At 39.7% G+C, this 18,637-nt stretch overlaps 1 protein-coding gene across 4 annotated transcripts in view; it reads right to left on the minus strand.

The window, feature by feature from the left end:
• brat (tripartite motif-containing protein brain tumor) overlaps positions 1 to 17,947 on the minus strand; it is a 106,093-nt gene extending 88,146 nt beyond the window's left edge. The window contains exons 1-2 of one of the 4 annotated variants that reach the window (XM_089588950.1): positions 17,580 to 17,947; positions 16,951 to 17,079 (exon numbers count right to left, since the gene is read on the minus strand). The gene's annotated coding sequence lies outside the window, so the exon portion shown is untranslated. Of the gene's footprint in view, positions 1 to 5,811; positions 5,860 to 16,950; positions 17,080 to 17,483 lie in introns of those variants that run through there. The other 3 variants (XM_089588948.1, XM_089588949.1, XM_089588951.1) reach the window with 3 other exon arrangements.
• Positions 17,948 to 18,637: the final 690 nt, after the last annotated feature.

Raw genomic sequence — 18,637 nt, forward strand, 5'->3', positions numbered from 1 at the left:
AAACCGTATACACACGATAAAATAATGGCTAAGCACGTTTGGATTAAATGTTTTATTTTCATTAAACACCCCGTACAAAACGTACAATTACTCGATATCACCTCTGTTAGTGGTAACGCATCATCGAATTGGATTATTCGCCGCGACGCTAAACAAACGTATCTATCGGGTTTTAGCGCGTTTGCCATCGAGGTGTGAATTAATGGGTCTCGTTGTGGCTCACCCTGTTATATATATACAGGTACAAAATATACTTGCGGGGTAGTATCACGTTGTTGGATCCAACGACATCGCGGGAGTCTCGCCACAATGACGGGAAAATGACGTTTTCAGCAAAAAAGTCAGGAGAGCGCCTTTTATTCTCCGCGCCAATAGCGTCTTCTTTTCCTCCTCTTTGGCGCGAGACAGCGGGGGCGACGATTGCAAGGAGATCTTTCAGGTGGAGGAGCATGTTAATTCCATGAAGGACGCGCGGCAGCAGGAGGGGAAAATGCGCTCCTTGAAATTCCACGCAATCATCCTCTGGCCGGTCGTTCGTTCTTTCTGTACAGCGTAGTTGTGGGTGTTGTATATACACACTGCGGGGCTTTTGACGTGTGTTGGTTCGGGCGTGCGTATACCTGCATCCTCACGTGTGCTCCAGGGAAGGAAAAAAAAAAAAAAAAAAAATCGTGGGAATCGGGGACTTGAGAGAGCTTTCTTTTTCTTCTTCTGGGTTGGAATTTTTTCTTCCCTCTCTGCTGTTGTTGTGAAATGCTTTTTGGGCTCTGTTTTACGGCTATGGGCCTTTGTTGGGAGTGGTTTTTTTTATATTTTTTTCAACGAGAGAGAGAGAGAGAGAGTCGTGTTTGATGTTTCTCAAAAATTTTTTGAATTACAACGTCCGCTCGAGGCATTGACATATATTTATAATACACGCGAGTACCTGCGATATACCTACGTACCGCCACTAAAAGCATTTTTGTAGCGCACGAAAAAAAAAGAAAAAAAAAAGAAAAAAAAAAAAGGAATTTGGCGCGTTTGCACGCGAAGCCGGTTCAATAAACCGAATTGGGGGAAAGATACAGCTGCAAATAAAGAAGAATATTTGAAATTCAAAGCAGCACTTATGAAACCACCGACGCGCGGCAGCACAGAAAGTCGAGGCGCATTTGAATGAAACTACATCAGCGCACCTTCGCTACGGTGTTTGTAAATCGTTTGTTGCTACGAATCCATACATATATATGCATCACTAGAAAATCGGGACGATTTCCGACTAAACGGATAAAAGCTCTGAGATGAAGAAAAAAAAAAAAAAAAAAAAAAAAAAAAAAACGCAATTATGAGATCGACTTTGACTCTACTACTCCGCAAACAGAGAGAGCTATTGAGATTACCATATTGTGCATTAATTAGAGGCCACATGGCGGAGTTGCACCGGCAGACAGCGATAGCTGCACCTATACGCATTGGCACTATATACGTAGTGTTCAAAGTGGGATCTTTGTTTATCTCTCCCTACCCTTCACTTCCGATACGCCTCGATGACTGGCGGCGCTCGTTTTTCTCTCTCTACTCGCTTACACATACACGCTCTCTGTTCTAATTTCCTCGTTACGCCACTTTTCGCTATTGGATGGCTCGCTACTAATTACTTTTCCGGATTTTTTTTTTTCCAAAGCCGAGACAGGAGATTGATTTTTACATGACGTAATGTATGTACTTCCAAAGTCCCTAGTTTGCACTTCTCATCATGAATGATATTTTACAATTCGACTTTTCTCGTTAATAACTACAATAAATCTACATGACGTCGCACGTCCGCCAATTGTTATCATCTCGGCTGGATTTTATTCCAACTAATCCACGTTTTCCGATTTGACTTCCAATTTGTATTTGATTCAAGTTGATTTTCATGCGAGTTGGATTTTTTGCATTTCAATTTCACTCCCAAGTCGCGAGATTTAGCGCTAATGATTTGTTCATTAAAAATTTCGCTTCGTGTTTCGTTAAAATTTTAATCCCGCGCATTTTAACTTTCCAATTTTGCACGACACACTTTGGACTTTTCAATTTTCATGCCCATACTAAATTGAACTATGGGCTCTCAGATTGTATTGTAAAAAAAAAAAAAAAAAAAAAAAATTAATCGCCGCATCGATTTTGCGCGGACAAAAGGTCGCACACGCGTTTCGCAATCGCGATTTTTCCCGCCATAGCTCCGGGCGAACGAGAGAAAAGAAAGGTTGCGCAACCTTTTCCCATCTGCATTTTTAATGAAATCTCTTCTCCTAATAAAAGTGCATTAATTCTCCCGGTGTACTGTAAAATCCGCGATGAGCCAATAAATTTGAAAATTACCTACAAGTACCCTTGGTGAAAATAAACACTAAAAATCAATTCCTCCTTAGCTCTCGTTACCGCGCACCTCTTGTTTTTTCGCTCCTCCACTCCAACTTCGTTTTTGTCATTCTCGTCAAACGAGCGTGGAAAACACACAAAGAGCAAAGGAGAATAATGAGGGGGGGGGGGAAAGAGAGAAAGAGTAGAGTTCGCTCGGCTTGTTCGCCCCATTGAGAGGAGCAAGTCGATCGGAAGTGGAGCCGGGAGACAAATAAACGACTCGTTTCTTTCGGGGAGGAGCTTTTTTTTCCCCTCGGCATCCGAGATTAGAGAAATTTTCTCGAGCGAGTCCAGGAAAAACGAGGAGATTGAAAGGGGAGGGCGCGTTTGACGGATCGAAAGGATTAATAAAAAGGAAATGGCACTGCTTTTCCACGAAAGGGAGAGGAAAACAGGAGGTGGGGAGGGAGGGCCGAAAATAATCGTCCAACGAGGGAGATGGATTGGCACTTTGGGATTAAATACCATTTTCGCCGGACTCGCCTTTTTTCAGCTCTAAAATGAATGGCAAAAATAGCCCGTGCAGGTTTCAATGTTTTTTTTCTTCTTTTTTCATTAATACGGCCAAAACGCCAGAAAAGGAATAACAGCGGGGTAAAAAAAAAAATCGCAATGAATGTGAAACTTTTCACTCGAAAGCGCTGCAATAACACTCGAGACGTTTACGTGACTTTCGCCAGACAGCGCGCAAATAAAAGTACACTCGTAGTTATCGCGTGTACGCGCCGAGAGAGGAAAAGACAAAGAGGGCGAAAGAAGGGGAGAGAAGGAAACGCGAGGGCGAGAAAGCGAACGGTAGCGTGGAAAAAAAAAGAGAAAAGCCGGCGGGGCAAATGAAACCATCGACCTTCGAGGTTCTGTTTCTTTTTCCCCTCTGCCCCTGTGCAGTGCTATATTATGTGCGCTCTTTTTACCCGCAGCTGTGGCAATACCAACCGTTTCGGGTGGAAACTCTGTCGCCCGTTTGCGGTGCAGCGCCACTTTTAGCTAATTCAACATTTTTCGGGAAACCATCGGTATTTTAAAGTGGGATTAATTTTTTTTTTTTTTTGACAACAGAGAAAAAAGCTCTCGACCACGTGGATGTAAATTTTTTCAATTTTCCCTCTACTCGAGATAAAAAAAACTCCGAGTGTCAGTCTTATCTTCCTGTTTCCCTTTACTTTATGAGTACCAATTCACATGTATACGTGTAGAGAGAAAAGATGGCCGGCATATTACCACCAGCCAAGCGATTTTAATGAAAAAAAAAAAAAAGTAAGAAAAAAATAAATGCGCCAACTTTAACAGTAGCCACCGCCTTTTTGGACAATGTCTAGAGCGGGGCCTTTTTAAAATTATTGTTTTTTTTTGTCGGCTCTTATCTTGGTTTTTCTCTGTTGGCTTCAGCAGCAACAGTGGGGGCATTAGCATACGTATTTCCGGGATAGGTCCGTGATTCGCTTCGCTTATTTCATTGTTCGTTCTCCTCCTTGGAGCTACTTACGCTATACTCAAATGCTTTTTTTTTATCGGGGCTTTTCCGTATTACTATATTTTTCTTTTTTTTTTTCGTTTATAGATGCAACTAAGTTTGATGTATTGCAGCATTTGTTTTTTAAATTATTTTGGTACGTATTGAGGGAAAAGAAAGCAGACAAGATGATGATCTGCACACTATTGAGATTGGATTGGGAAATACGAATGTAAACGGCATAAGTATAGGATTGATGAAAAAAAAAAAGAATAAAAAAAGTAAGGAAAACAGAGTTTGCTGTGAATATCAAGTGGGAACAAAACAGCAGCAGCGTAATGAGAGTTTGTAAATTGAACAGACCTAAGGTAAAAGTACTTAAACCCAAACTGGTACCTTTTACCTCCTACACTGTTGATATAGAGATTGTAGTGCTTTACGAGAAACATTATTATTTTCACGTTTTATAACAGTAGTTACTCGTGATTTATTGCGATACGCTTAACCCGATGACTCTGTGCTATTGTTGTCGTTTCGGGGAAAATATCTATTACGCAAGGTCAACTTTTTGTGTGGGAAAATTGATATTCCACTCGTTTCGATGATGTTGACTGTGTGCTTTGGGTGAATTTTTATTTTCGCTCCACGAGTCCATCATCGATATTGCACTTTGTTAAGCAAACTCATCACTCAACGTAAATGTATGATGTTCGACGGAAATTTTATACTGCGATTTGGTTACTCGAAGCTAATTCGAATTACTTCCTGCACAATAAATGTCGAAAATTCAAACTTTAAGAGTTAGGCCAGTTACTTATTCCGATGATTTTAAATTGAGACATACATCATTCAACGATTCTAATACAAAGAATCGAATGCTATTTTTTACGACTGATCAATTTGTCACTGTACCTAAAAACAATGTAAGACGTGAAACGAGTTTTTTTTTAATTGAGTAGTATTACTTAACACTCGTAATTATCGACTACTCGAACAGTACAGCTTAAGAAATTTTATGAAAGTATTTTAAAAATGGCTTTCCTCGTACAAAAATTAAAAGTTAAGATAAAAATAAATACTTCCGCAGTATAAAAGAGTCAATTAACTCGGAGTCTCCTTTTAAAACAAAATAACGTTGTTAACAATATATTGGTGTTCAGGAAAAACTCGTTGAAGTATTCGTCTACCACACGTACACAGACACCGAAACGCATCAGTGCCTACACATTGTTATATATGGGCGAGCCAAAAGGAGAAAAAAAAAAGGTAAGACACAAAAACGCAATTTCCGCCGTGGTAAGAGGGGAACATCATCGTCGAATGAATGTGTGTGCAGAGTACTTGTTTTCTATCTTGTCTCTTTTCGTACTCGAGCACACCGCCATCCTTCTCGATTTAAACTCGTTCTCTTCGCCTAGATTCACAACTGGATATTACGTGTGCAAGCGCACGCTCCGTCGCCGCGTTTTCTTCCAACGTTTCACCGGCGAATTTTCGCTTTCTCGCGACCAAGTGTTTTACCGAACGCTCGTTTTCTTATGCAACTGTGTTTGTCTTTTGATTTGCCGGAAGCGCAAGTTTTTTCCGCTTGTGTGTGTACACGTACACGTTATAATATTATACTGTTGTGAAAATGAACTCGGATTTACGAGGCTGGTTTGATAAGTTGGCAACTTTTACATAAAATAAACAACTTTATCATAGTGTAGTAACTTGATGTGTCTTTTTTTGTATGTCTTTGCTCAGTTACGTACGCCTTAGTAACTTGTGATATAACACATTCCCCATACTTATAACCATTAGGCTTTCCTTTTGTTTGTCATGTTACATATTTATTGTCTTTTGCAAAAAAGTATCACTTACAAGGGAGCAAAACTTATACTTCTGTATAATCTTAAAAATAAACTATTAATTTGATTTTAAAAAACTGTCAATGCAACAAACAGATTTTAAATTGGTCATTGGAGCCTTACCTTGTGAGAAGTCACTGGCAAGGGTCTTTTGTGATTTTGAAGCAAATGAAACTCACCTGAAACAAATAAAAACAAAGAGAACTGTTAAAAATGTGTACCCGGAAAGATTATTAAGTTATACAAGTACTGACTAAATACAACTCATGTGGCACCACCGACGTCTTTGCTGTAATGTACAACACATAAGCGTCAGTTGCAGACCGACATTAAGTTGATTTGACAAGTGTATTGATGGAAAATTTCGTTTGGATGATAAAGCAAGTGGCACCACATGAGGTGTACTTTGTTTTACAATTTATCTGTATCCCACACAAGTAATCGCGATAATGATGTATTTATCAAGAAAAATGTAGTAGTGATTAAAGAGAGTCCGATGAGAAACTAGTTTGAATTGTGTAAATCACTCACAGCTGAAATAAAACTCGCCGAGTTAACTCAAACAATCGACAACTCTCGTTGATATTTGTCTTCCACCTTTTCCGTATTTGCTCGACATTTACAATAAAGATTATGGGAATGGTCTTACAAGGCGGATAACCACTCCAAACAAAAAAGAGTCAGATCTGTTTGTCTTACGTGTACGGCAGATAAGAAAGTTAAACAGAGAATAAATTGTAAGGCGCGGTACTCAAGGGGAACGTATACAAATTGCGCTCAACTAATAGATAACCCTGACTTTTCTCACAGCCTCTGAACCTTTACTTGCTCGTTTTTTTTTTCACAAAAAAAAGAACCAAATGAACAGCTTGCAAATATGCATCAAGATATTATTTGGGGGAAAAATTTTCAGCTATTGTGTTATGATTAATAACGTCACTCAAACGCATAACGGCTGCAAATAAAATCCGCTTCTGATGTACAAAAAGCAGTTAAAAAAAAAAAAGTCATTCAACGCGATTCGTAATCGTAAACTACAACAAACTTTCATTTCGCCCTCGAGCGCAACACTCTGCTCCTTAAACAAAATCTCGAGAATTTCTGCAACGACTCTCGAAAAAAAGAATAATACTTCTGCCAAATTAAACTCAACAGTGGCACTGCTCCACCCAGCGTGAGCCACACACACATATATACACACCCAGCGCAAGATAGAGTAAAAAAAAAGCGCGCCAAGAGAGAGAGTCTAAGAGCAATTATCAGGCAAAGCGAGAGAGAGGAGAGGCCACGGGCTGCGCTGTTCACACGGGTGCAACCGGATTGCACAACGGCGAGCAAGCGACGACGATTATGTGTGCGAGTCTAAAGGAATCGGTTCGATGATCTCTCTCTCTCTCTCGCATATACATGTACGAAGAGGTGAAAGAACAATGTGTATATCCCTCTTTCTCCCCCTACTCCCGGCACTCCCGCTTTAATTCTCGAGCGCCGGCATATATACAGCCAAACTAGCCTGAGAAATCTCGCCGAGATATTAGGCTCTCGTACCCGTTTTACGTGTACGTAGGTATAGGTTCGAGTGTAAGTTTGCTTGCCTATATGTACGGGTTGTATTGGTGTGTATAGGTGCACAACACCGGAGAGGTGGTGTGCGAACTGGATTCGCGGTTACGTGGATATAGTGTCGATGCCTGTCTGCCGCACGTATATAATATGTATATTGTACGGCGGGTGTTCGTTCCGTTTGGGTGAATGGCGTTGATCAATGCGCACCGGGAGAGTAGGTTTTTGCTTTTTCCAACGAGGAAAATGCGCGGATTGACTGTCTGCAGTGCAGCACGGGTCGAGTTGGCCGGTGGGAAAATCGAATTGATCGAGATGCGAGGGATACATTTTTTTTTTTTTTTTTTTCATTAAAAAACGAGATTTATTATTTTGGACGGTAAAGGTTGCGTTTCCAGTATTAGATCATACCTGAGAGCTAAACAAAGATACTCATCAGTTTTTCGAGTTGAAAAAAAGGGGAGGGGGGAAACTAATACAAAATGTTGTCAGAACGAGGATAGATCAGATTATTAAACATTTCCTATGTTTATTGCCTGTTATTTTTCCCTTTGACTCGTCTGCCATGTTCGAGTTGAATCACATCCTGAAAAAGTGCATACTGTAGCAGTAGAAACAGAGGCATTTAGACTCGCGCATTTAAAACGTGTGCCAATAATTTGATCGACGGCAGCTTGATAAGACGTGGTTTGTTCAGTTGAGATTAATTTTAATATGTGATCTCCAAAAAACTAAATAAAATTACTAAACTTAGCGGAAGAACAAACTCTCCAACCGAAACCGAGCAGGGATTATTTCCACGATGGTGTGACAAAATGTAGGCACCAGAACTCTACCTATCACTAACGAGAAAATGAAGTTTTCCTCAGAGTAAGGAACTCAAACACCTTAAAATATTTAAGATACGAAACGCCAGCTACCAAAAAATACACAAAACCTCGTCATTTCTGATTTTCAGGTGCTTCTCTGTAGTACCCATAGTAAAGAAAACCATTTTATGGGTCGATGAGACGACGGTGAGATGGGAAGACGAAGGTAACCCAGCGACATTCCTCGAGCGATATCTCATCGCGAGGCAACGACATCGAAGCGCCACGTGCTCGACGACAATGGAAAGTAACACTGGGAAGAACTAGTAATAGCACACACAGTAACAGCCGTTGATTCTCGATTATTCTTCACGCGGCGCTTCTCCTTTTGTATACTCGATGTGCCATTACGTTGTGCCATTTTCCACTACGCGCACCAGAGAAATACACGGCATCTGTTTTTGTACACCCTGGATGAGTTGTGATTTGAATAAAGTACAAACAAAGATTAACTTGATGTTAAGTTTTTCCTGACTCTTCGAAGCATCACCGCAAGAAATCTAGCGGGAAAAAAAACAACTTATGTTTAGCTATCGATGACTCTATCTCGACAGACTTGGAATCATCGATTACATTCACGACATGTCAACTCAAACGTGTCGGTACGTGTTCTCGCCATTACCACTAAATACTCAAGATTACAATTTCCAACTCACAATTTGGCTTTAGATAATCATCGTAAGTTTCCAAAGCAGACATTCTTGTATGGTCGCGGTTATCTCGACTGATTAACGAGAACAACAGCAGCTCAACTAACAGGGCTGGAAACGCATCGGCGAACCGTTAAAGAAACGAAAATTTCTATTTGGGGCTCGGAAAAGCAATTGATCGCGGCCTCCGACAAAGGGACACAGCCGGTTTAATTTCATACATATTATACTTTTCGTCGAACAAAGAGAGAGAGAGAGAGAGTTTGCGTGTCCTTTCCACGCCTCGGCTCAACGATAATTAGACGACGGGGAGGGTACACAGAGCGAAGCCGTGTTTTAGCTGGTTGGCCGGCGATGAAAGTGACGGCTGACCTCCTCCCTCGCTTTGTGCGCAGTTTGCATTAACCAGGTGATTCCATTTATTTCGCTCGCTCGCTGTAGAGTGTAAATACACACACTGTGCCGTTTTTTCCACGCCTTGGATCTCGGATTAATGCACATATTATGATACAAAGTACCAATCGAGTGATTGCTATTGGTTTTTATAAAAAGTTGCTTTTTTTCTTCCCCCTGAACAAAAAAGAGCTTTGCCGAGTTGCAGTGGGGAATGAAATTTTACGCGACCCGCGTTATGTTTGGCACAAAAATGCGCAATAAAGTTTTTGGAAGTACAAATGAGGTTTAACGCCACCAGTTGTTCGAGGGATTAAATCCGTCAGCTGTATCATACGCCGAGAACATTAGGCGCCTTTTTTTCACTTGTGGTTACGAAAATTGACGAGGGAGCCGCGTGCTTCGTACGTATCATTATTATTGTTTTACAGTACGCATACGCATGGTGTGGTACTAAACGAGCAAGTGTATATGCATTTGAGGCTGGAGTAAGAGAAAAAGCTTCGTAGTCGTCATTATAAATATACAAGAGAACGCGTAGTAATATGGAATTTGAGGCTGCCAGACAGGGCTAACTATGTATATACCACGTAATGCCGTGTACTGTTGGTGCCTCTGGCGACGATGATGGTGCTTGAAAATAATTAATTTCAGAGGAGTGGGCGTCGAGACGGGAAAGAGAGAGAGAGAAAATGGTCGTAAGTGAGTGTCCCACGTGTACATGTATATACAATGTGTGTATGAAAGAAAGAGAGAAGGCACGCGTGACGAAAGCAAAACGAGAGATGGAGAGCAAGTACATAATATTATACCCATCCACCGACCCCTTTTTGTACACGTACATTATATATTTTATATACGATGATGATGTTGTCCGTAAAGGTGCGTATGTATGGTGTGTGGTTGGTTGATTGCGGCGGTATATTTACGTGCTCGCTTATGTGCAAGCCTATGATTGTCAATGACGCAATGCCGATTGAATTAGAAACCTCCTTTGGATTTTTTTTTTTTTTTGCATAGCGAGCGAGTGAGCCGAGCCATCTGAGAAGCTTCTGTTACGCCTCGCACTCGCTCTCGTTGCGTTTTGGTCTTGGCTTTTCTTGTAGGTCAGATGTCGAGACTGCTGTTTCTTTCCCCTGCTTACATACTCTTATGGGATTTATTTTGGTGGGTTTCATTGTTCGGAGCATGTAGAATCGGTGTCAAACATTAGACTTTCCTGACTTTAGCTCATTTTTCATCTTACCAATGCAGACGTCAGAGTTAGCCGAAATCAAGTCAATTGGAGATAGAGCACGAACGTGCGTTAAATCAGATAATCAACACAGCTTTTACTATGAAATGATTTCAATCATGGACTGATAGGTTTTTTAAAAGTGCCATTCATATAACGAGAGGGCGAGCAGTCAACTTTCGTCGCAAAATTTTTGGGTCCACGAGAATGGGTGTGGAGTCGAGAAAAAAGCAGCAGCTGGCGACGCAGAAAAAAAAGGGCTCGTCTCTCCGCGTCGAGTTAACGCGAAAAGACATTTTAGTCGCTGCTGCGTAGGCGATAATTTTTTTTTTTTTTTTACTCCTGCCCACACTCGCACGCTATAGGTACACCAAGACGTGTCATTTTAGCCTTGAACGCGCGCCGCAACGAGGTAACGTGACACACATGCACAACTCATGGAAAAAAAGCCGAGTAATTTAGTGTTTTTGTCACTCTGGTAAAATTGTTTACGGGCTTTCGTACAGCTGTAAATAAATGTCTACTAACTAAAGGTTTTTTTTTTTTTTTCATCCTAATCAATCACATTTTAATAAATGCGTATGAACTAGATGAATAATTGTGTTCACCAGTCATTGAAAATGTATCATCTGATACACGGTATGTAAAAAGTAGATATCTCCGGAGTTTTAGTGCTACGAGAGAATGAACTACTTTTTCCCGTGGAGCTTCCACTTTAGATATCTGGATATGATTTCTATAAATAAGAAATAAGCAATACCATTAGGGAGAGGCGCGATAAATCAGGATGAGAGAGAGGTGGGGAAGAAAAAAAATAAAATTGAAAGAGTTAAAGGTCTTTTTAAAAATAGCGCGTCTTTGCCTCGCGTACATCAGCAGCGTGGAATTCATCGATTCGCGAGAGAGGCGCAGCACGCGAGATGCAAACAAAATAAATAAATTCGCGACTATCAGGAAGTAAAGGAAAACGCATGGCCTATGCGCGAATTGGCTCTCGGCAGCTTTGGTGCGAATGTAAAAAAAAAAAAAAAAAAAAGAAGCAAATTGGATTAACTGAAAAATTAAATCAAGGCCGATCAATTACGTAGCTCTCTTTTGTGTTGTCACTTTAGCGCGTAATAAAAAAGCAAACTAGATTAATAAAAACTTAATGCCGCGAAAATTTTTTTTTTCGTATGTATTACTCTGTACGAGCTCTGTAAAACCGGAAATTACTTCAATTATTGTTACACTGTAATTATTAAAATTAATGTATTTTACAAAAAAAAGCAACCGTTCTACACTAATAGTAGTACTATTGTAGAAGTCGTTGTTATTGTAGCTTAAAAAATTATGTATACTGAATAGATCGAGATATACATTATGACACAAAACTGTTTGATCTGAAATTAAAGGTTTTATGAAAATTCCAACTCAAACATTTGTTAACTTCAAAATCTAAAACAATGAGAGGTTATATTAAAAAAATTTACAACTCGTACGGTTTTGACTTTCCCTAAAAATTCTTCAAACAAATAATTAAAATCATTTCTCTACAAAATTATATAAAATTATATTACTTTCGAAACATTTGAGGTCATCAGGTTAAAAATTCATTAATAAAACGATAAAACTCTTGAATTTCATTGTTTGATTTGGCACACACCACATGAGAGTCACTGTTCCGTGGCGATCATGTTTAATGATTCTTTTTGAAAATTACTGCTGACATGTTCGAGTGAAACGAAAGCAAAAAGTAATTGCATGGATAAGTTTGGTTTCCTCGTTATAAAACGCCAAGTACACGCTATGATCACAGTGATTATACTTGTTACTGCAATAAGCATTTCTTTTTTTTCAGAGACATTTTCAACTGCACCACAACTTTGGACACGCAAAAGCGAAAACTTTGTTGTAATTTGTCCAGCTCTACCCAATAAAGGGAAAAGGCATTTTTTTTTTTTTTTTTTTTTTTTTTTTTCCAATCAAGTTACGAAATATAACTAGAACAAACGAAAAGGAGAATCAATGGACGCAAGTGACAGAGATAACTCAATTTCAGGACACACAGAGGCGGCAGTAGCTAACAGAGATTTAATTAAAGGCTCGGTGGCGCGCGCGTTGCATTAGCCTCTCCCACAACGACGTCACTCGAGAATCACGCTCCGTGTGTGGGTTTATTACGTACATTTATGCGTTTGTGCATTAGTTGCGAGCTGTGTGCAGTGCATCCCTTTGTTTTCACTGCTGTTCAACTTGTTATTTCCATACCTTCGCTTTTGCCATTTTTTTGTCTTTTATGCGCGGTAATCGCAGTGGTTAATCGATGATAATAAGTAAGCTCGGCTTTTTAAAAATAATAATTTCAATACTACGGATAGAGAAAAAGAGATCACGGGTATATGTTGTGTGTTTCAAAGAAAGTAGGGCGCTTTTTTTGCAAGGGTTTTTTTCCCGCTCACTCTCCTCCGCGCCACCACACACACTATCCGGGCTTTTATTTTCGGGAGCGCACGAGATTTCCGGAATCTAATCAAAAGGACGTCCTGGATTTCGCCACTGGCTGAGAGGTAATTATTCCCAGCGAATTTAAATATATTCAAATCTATTTTATGTTGTAAGTCGTATTAATTTCAATTTCAAATGCACATATGTATTTATCCTTGTTTCGTTGATCAGACAAAATTTTTCAATCAAAATAAATGTCCAATCAATTTGTCCGTGTCGTTTTGCCTCTCAAAAATGTTTCTCTTATCATAGATTTCTTTTCGAGTATAATAGTCACGAAGTAGCCGGAGCTTATCAGCCTCCCGAAGATCCAATCTCTCGCGGCAATCTTGTTCTGAACGATTGGCGCAAATTAAAAAAAAAAAAAAAAAAAAAAATTTCCCCGAAGAGAAAAAAAAAAAGAAAAGAAAAACTCGAAAAACTTGCTCTTGCAAAAAAACTTTTCTCATCCCTCTTTTTTTTCATCAGTCACACGTACATGGCCACAGAGACACGTGTGTAAGCTCGCACATGAGCGTAGGCCGAGCGCTTGGCTGTACAAAGGCGCGAAAGTTCAACGACTGCGCGAAAGAGAGAGAGAGGCGTGTACAGAACAGCCCGGAGTACAAGCATCGGAACGAAGGCAAAGTGAGCACATATACACGTTTACAAAAGTGGAGGGAAGAGGATAGGAGGAGAAGGAGGACCTCGACAAACAAGACACCCTCTTTGCCACGCACGTGTACGTATATACACGGACACGTATATAATATAAACTCGTCCACGCGAGGAGGCTCATTGACAATGGGACACACACTACTCTTGGCCGAATGTCAGACCTTGAAGGCCTTCTCTTTCCCGCGTGCCAGCAGCACCAACGGCCGTAACACACAAGAAATTTTCAGCTTTTCGTTGGCGTGTGTTGCTATACCGTTGTACTTACTCGCTCACTTTGCATTATCCTCTCTCGAGCAAACCTCGGTCCCATGGTTGGGTAACACACATATATATACAAGTACAGGGTTGTATATGAGGAACGTAAGAGGAAACACGCACTCGATCGTATATATATTTTGTTTATAGTGTGATGGTTGTACTCTGGAATCCTGAAATCTCGGCGGGAACGAGATGAACTTTGCTGATGTGATTTCTGCGAATCAGCCAAGGTTGCGTGGGTGGGTCGCAGGAGTATCACTTGTTTAATTTTTAGAAAATAAATATACGTCATGGAGAAAAAGGTCGTGTACTTTTTATACGCATTAAATTAAATTTATATAAAGTTATCAGCATCACGTGAATGAAAACGTGTAACTGTAAGATAATCCGCAGAAAAGTCAAAATCTAAAGGGATTTTATAAACAAGAGCTCTGAGGCGTATAAATAAGCTCACAAGCTCAATATCCCATCAACAGATCTCGACAAAGGGTTACACTGCATAAGCGACCGAACGGAATATTATTGCGGATCTATAAAGAATCCCCTCATTTTCGCGTTTACAGAATGACTATGTATATGCACACGCGTTTGATTGTGTGTACAGCTTCACCACCAGATGCGAGTTCACGGGAGTTTACACGTTAGCCCTCCCGTGCCCGCACGCGCGTGCTCGTGTTTCTATTTCCAAGGGCCTATTTATAATCGCTCGTCTATTTATTCCCTCAAGTTGGGGAATTCATTCGCCAATTGGTAAATTCGCTGGATTATAATAATTTTCATACGTGCTTTTCTCACTGTTTACTTGGATTCAAAAATTTCGAGTTGCCCAAGTTTAATTTAATTTTTTGCTTTTGTAGTACGGCTACAATGGAGATTTAACAGTTTTTTACCGAAATACCTAGAGTTGCGTTCATAACAGTTATTAAATGTTTACTGTGTACGAAAAAAACAAACAAAGCTCGAAGGTGATACTTTTGTCAAGTCGATACAAGCTACAAACAGTCAAGAGAAAACAATCAAAACAGAGAATCCAAGTCACAGGGTAAATGGTTAACAATTTTTATAAATAGTCTTCAAGTGATTCCTGTGTATTACATTTCGAGATAAATTCAAGATACAATAGAACAACGTGGGTTTTGATATGCTCCATTCCATAAGTATATAAACATTACGAAAAGCGTTGTGTGTTTGACTCGGCGCCAAAACTGAGACTGTAAACGTGCATAATGACAGATTTTCCAAAGCTCAGCAGAACAGTTGAAATTGTTTTGGTGTACACTGCAAACACTTTCTTTAAGCCGAAAAATGTTGTCTTGAAAAATTACTGAAGCGTCCTTACATCGTCACGAATGAACAAACATTTAACAATAAGATGTTTTTTATAGGCTGAATATCTCTTTAAATAAACCCATTAAAATGATTTTTAAATATTTACAATTAATTTTGACATTAAAAAATACGTAACAGTTCTCGTAATGTTTATAATTATGACTAAAGCTCGTCAGATTCTATGCAGCTCTTTAATTTTAAATGTACGCACGTTTTACATGAAAAAAAAAAAAAAAGTAGAAAATGTAACATCAAATGGTATTGTCACTTGGGCGCTGCTGCTCGTCACTACGTTGTAATAAACCGAGAGAATAAGGAAACATAATCACGTTTTTCAATTTAAAACACTATGGCGATCGAATGCTATTACAAAGTTAATGCGTCCATTGCACTCGATTTAAACGGAAAGTACCAAAAATGATGATACATTTTCCTATCACTCCCTCGAGAATCTACACGCAAGCACAGCCAATATGAGCGAATACACGTTGGTGATGGTTTTCATTTTCTTTTTCTCGAGCGACCCTCTCTTTCTCTTTTGGTTCGCAGAAACCGGAGCGACGAGACCGGCCTCTCTCTTTCTCTCTTCCACACTACGATTCGTATTTTCGAGCTTCCTCTTAGACTTCTCGAGAACGAAAAGAAATTCCGGCGCTGCACGATTCTCTCATGTGGCGTGTACACTGTTTCATACTACAGTGTCGTTAACATTTTTTTAAAAGCAGTACCAATTGGAAAATTTCAATGAAAAATGAAATAATTATAGTGTGACAGCAAATTGTACGTTAAAATGTAGTCAAGGTACGTTTACGATACATTTACATTTTAAATTGAATACAATTACTTGTATTTTTTGGAGTTAAAGGTAAACAATGAGCCATACATTACTCTAATAAAGGGAAAATGAGAAACCTCCCAAAAAATTGTTCGTTGTTGTATTGTTATGTACAGATTTCATAAATATCGTTTATTAAATGACAAAACACCCAAGTATACGTAAAAAATACTATTGTAGGTATTGCACAGATATGTATATGCTGAATATAGATAAACTACAGTAGTCTACAATCTGTTTCAAAAATAATTATATTGCATGATATTGCATGAATTGCTCTAAATTTGAATTCTGAAATAAAATCTTCAACCATAATCGACAAAGCAGTTTATCCAAACAATTTAAGGAACCTTACCATAAATGATAAAGAGTGTCTATTATAATTTATTGAATTACACAACATTTTACATTGCAATAAAACACTGATCAAATTTTGATACTAAAAGTTTGTATTAAATTTTCAAGTAAAATCTACTACAAAGTAACTTAATGATCACCACGTAGTTGATTACAAATCAATAGAATGATTTGAATACTTTAAAATGTAGATAAGTTTTTTTGACTTCAACAGTCAGATAACGGAACTTTAAGAGCTCATTATATTGTTTATCGGAGGAAAATTGTATATACATACACACATGAGATAAAGGGAAGAGAGAGAGATGGAGAACGCACCCGACACGCGCGCACGTCCCGTGTCCTTCGTAGAATCTCTTTCTCTTTCTTTCCCCGTTTATCCATCCGTCCTCCTTCTCGTCTTCCTCACCCGCTACACGGTACACACACTACACAGTGTCTGAACCAAACCGTCGACCACGGGTTTATGAATATATACAGATATACATGAATCCACACTTAAGTGCTACATATATGCTCCTAAATGAAACACAAAAAAAAGACTTGAAAGAACCTACCTGCAAGAGGAAGAAGTCTGTGTATTGTGCGTGTAAGAGTAAAAAATGGCGGAAATTCCGGAGCACTACTCACCGTGTTAATAACAGCGTCCAGGCGACGTCGTACTCGAGGTTCGCGCAGTAGTCTAGTCCATCCGGAAGACAGTGTGCACTTCACTGTATTGTTGCTAGTAGCACATTCCTCAACTGCACTTGTTCGAGCCTAGAGAAATCTCTCGTTAAAAAAAAAAAAAAAAAAAACAACACAGAGAGATAGAGGAGAGAGAGAAAAAAAAGAGATAGAGCAACCGGCGAGTTTGCACCTCGTGCACCACATGCGTTCACCTCCTGCTTTCGACTCTCGATCTTTTACACGCGATTACAATGACTACTATTACTTATCGGAACTTGTGTAAAACCAAAAGTATAAGGAACCAGAGGATTAACTGCTACAAAAAGCTATGTACGTCTGGTTTCCCAACTTTTATTCGTTAATCGCGCACAACGCACCAACAGTTCTTCTGCGGCCGAGACCCAAAAGTATCGCGCAGAAAGTCACCGGCAGATAATCTCATACAAGTTACATGATGGTAAATACTTATAATGATATAACAATCAAAAGTTTACCACAAAATTCGTCGGTGATGAAATGCAGAGGAGCACGTCAGGTTAATAAAAACGCCGGCGCGAGCAATGTATAGGTATAGTAATATACGCACGCACTATATATCCCTGCTTCTCCTGATGCTCACGTACATTTATCATGTATATACTATGCACTCATGAGTATGCTGCGATGAGAGCACTACTTATATATTTGCCCTTTCGAGGAGACGATGTTCCCCGATGTAAGCACTAGGTGTGTTACGGAGACGCGTCACCACGTACGCAGTCTCTGTCCGTGTATGGAGAAAGAGTGCGCGTAGACACAACAACGATAATAACAATAACAACAATAACAATGACAACAATCACGAATAAACAGTTGGCGTGGCTTTTGAATCCTTTGAGATGTATATGTATATATTATCTTCTTCCTTCTCTCTTGATTGCACGTACGCACACACCTTAATACTGTGTAGACGCGTAGCTTGTCGTACCTCGACTGCTGGCGGTAACCAAGCGGAGCAGTCTACATGAGGTTCTTTCTCTTTCTCTCGAGCCGCCGCACACCACCGCCGGCACGAAATGCGCGCGCGCTCGATCTCTCCATGCCCTCAGCCATCTCTCTTTTTTTCTCTCGTTCTCAGGTAAGGTTAGGTTGACTTCGACTTGCCGGCTATATATATGTACATACCTGCTAGACCTAGACCTGTACATTCTGCTTGCCGCACCGCGGTCTGATGCTAAAGATGTATACCTTATTATTTTTATTAAGTATTTTATTCCTTTACTCGTACTTTTATTTAACCTGTAACGTTTACCCTTCATCCGACTGTAGCCTTTCGCCATCTCTCCGCGCTGTGACGTTTAGTTACCTGGACTGCCTGGAGTGCGCTCCATTGTCTCGTTGCCGTTGCCCGTTATTTTGCCGGTCAAGTAATTCCAACCGTCCAGTGTTTTGTGAGAGAAGGTGCGGACTGGACTCTGAGGAACAAAAGCGCTGCTACCCGCATGTAATTTCCATTTCTCTGATGATGTATAAAAAATAATAATAGAATTATCGAATTTCATGGCTAATGGAACGGCAGACCGTTATAGTTTTGGCAAGCAGTCGGTGACATGGATATACGTATAATTTTTTCTCTTGCCATTCATGTAAGTAAGTATTGAAAGTTTTT

Source organism: Copidosoma floridanum, unplaced genomic scaffold (assembly GCF_036245765.1).
Source record: "Copidosoma floridanum isolate Cflo_tuat_1 unplaced genomic scaffold, Cflo_Japanese_pri ptg000007l, whole genome shotgun sequence".
Classification (NCBI taxonomy): Eukaryota; Metazoa; Arthropoda; class Insecta; order Hymenoptera; family Encyrtidae; genus Copidosoma; species Copidosoma floridanum.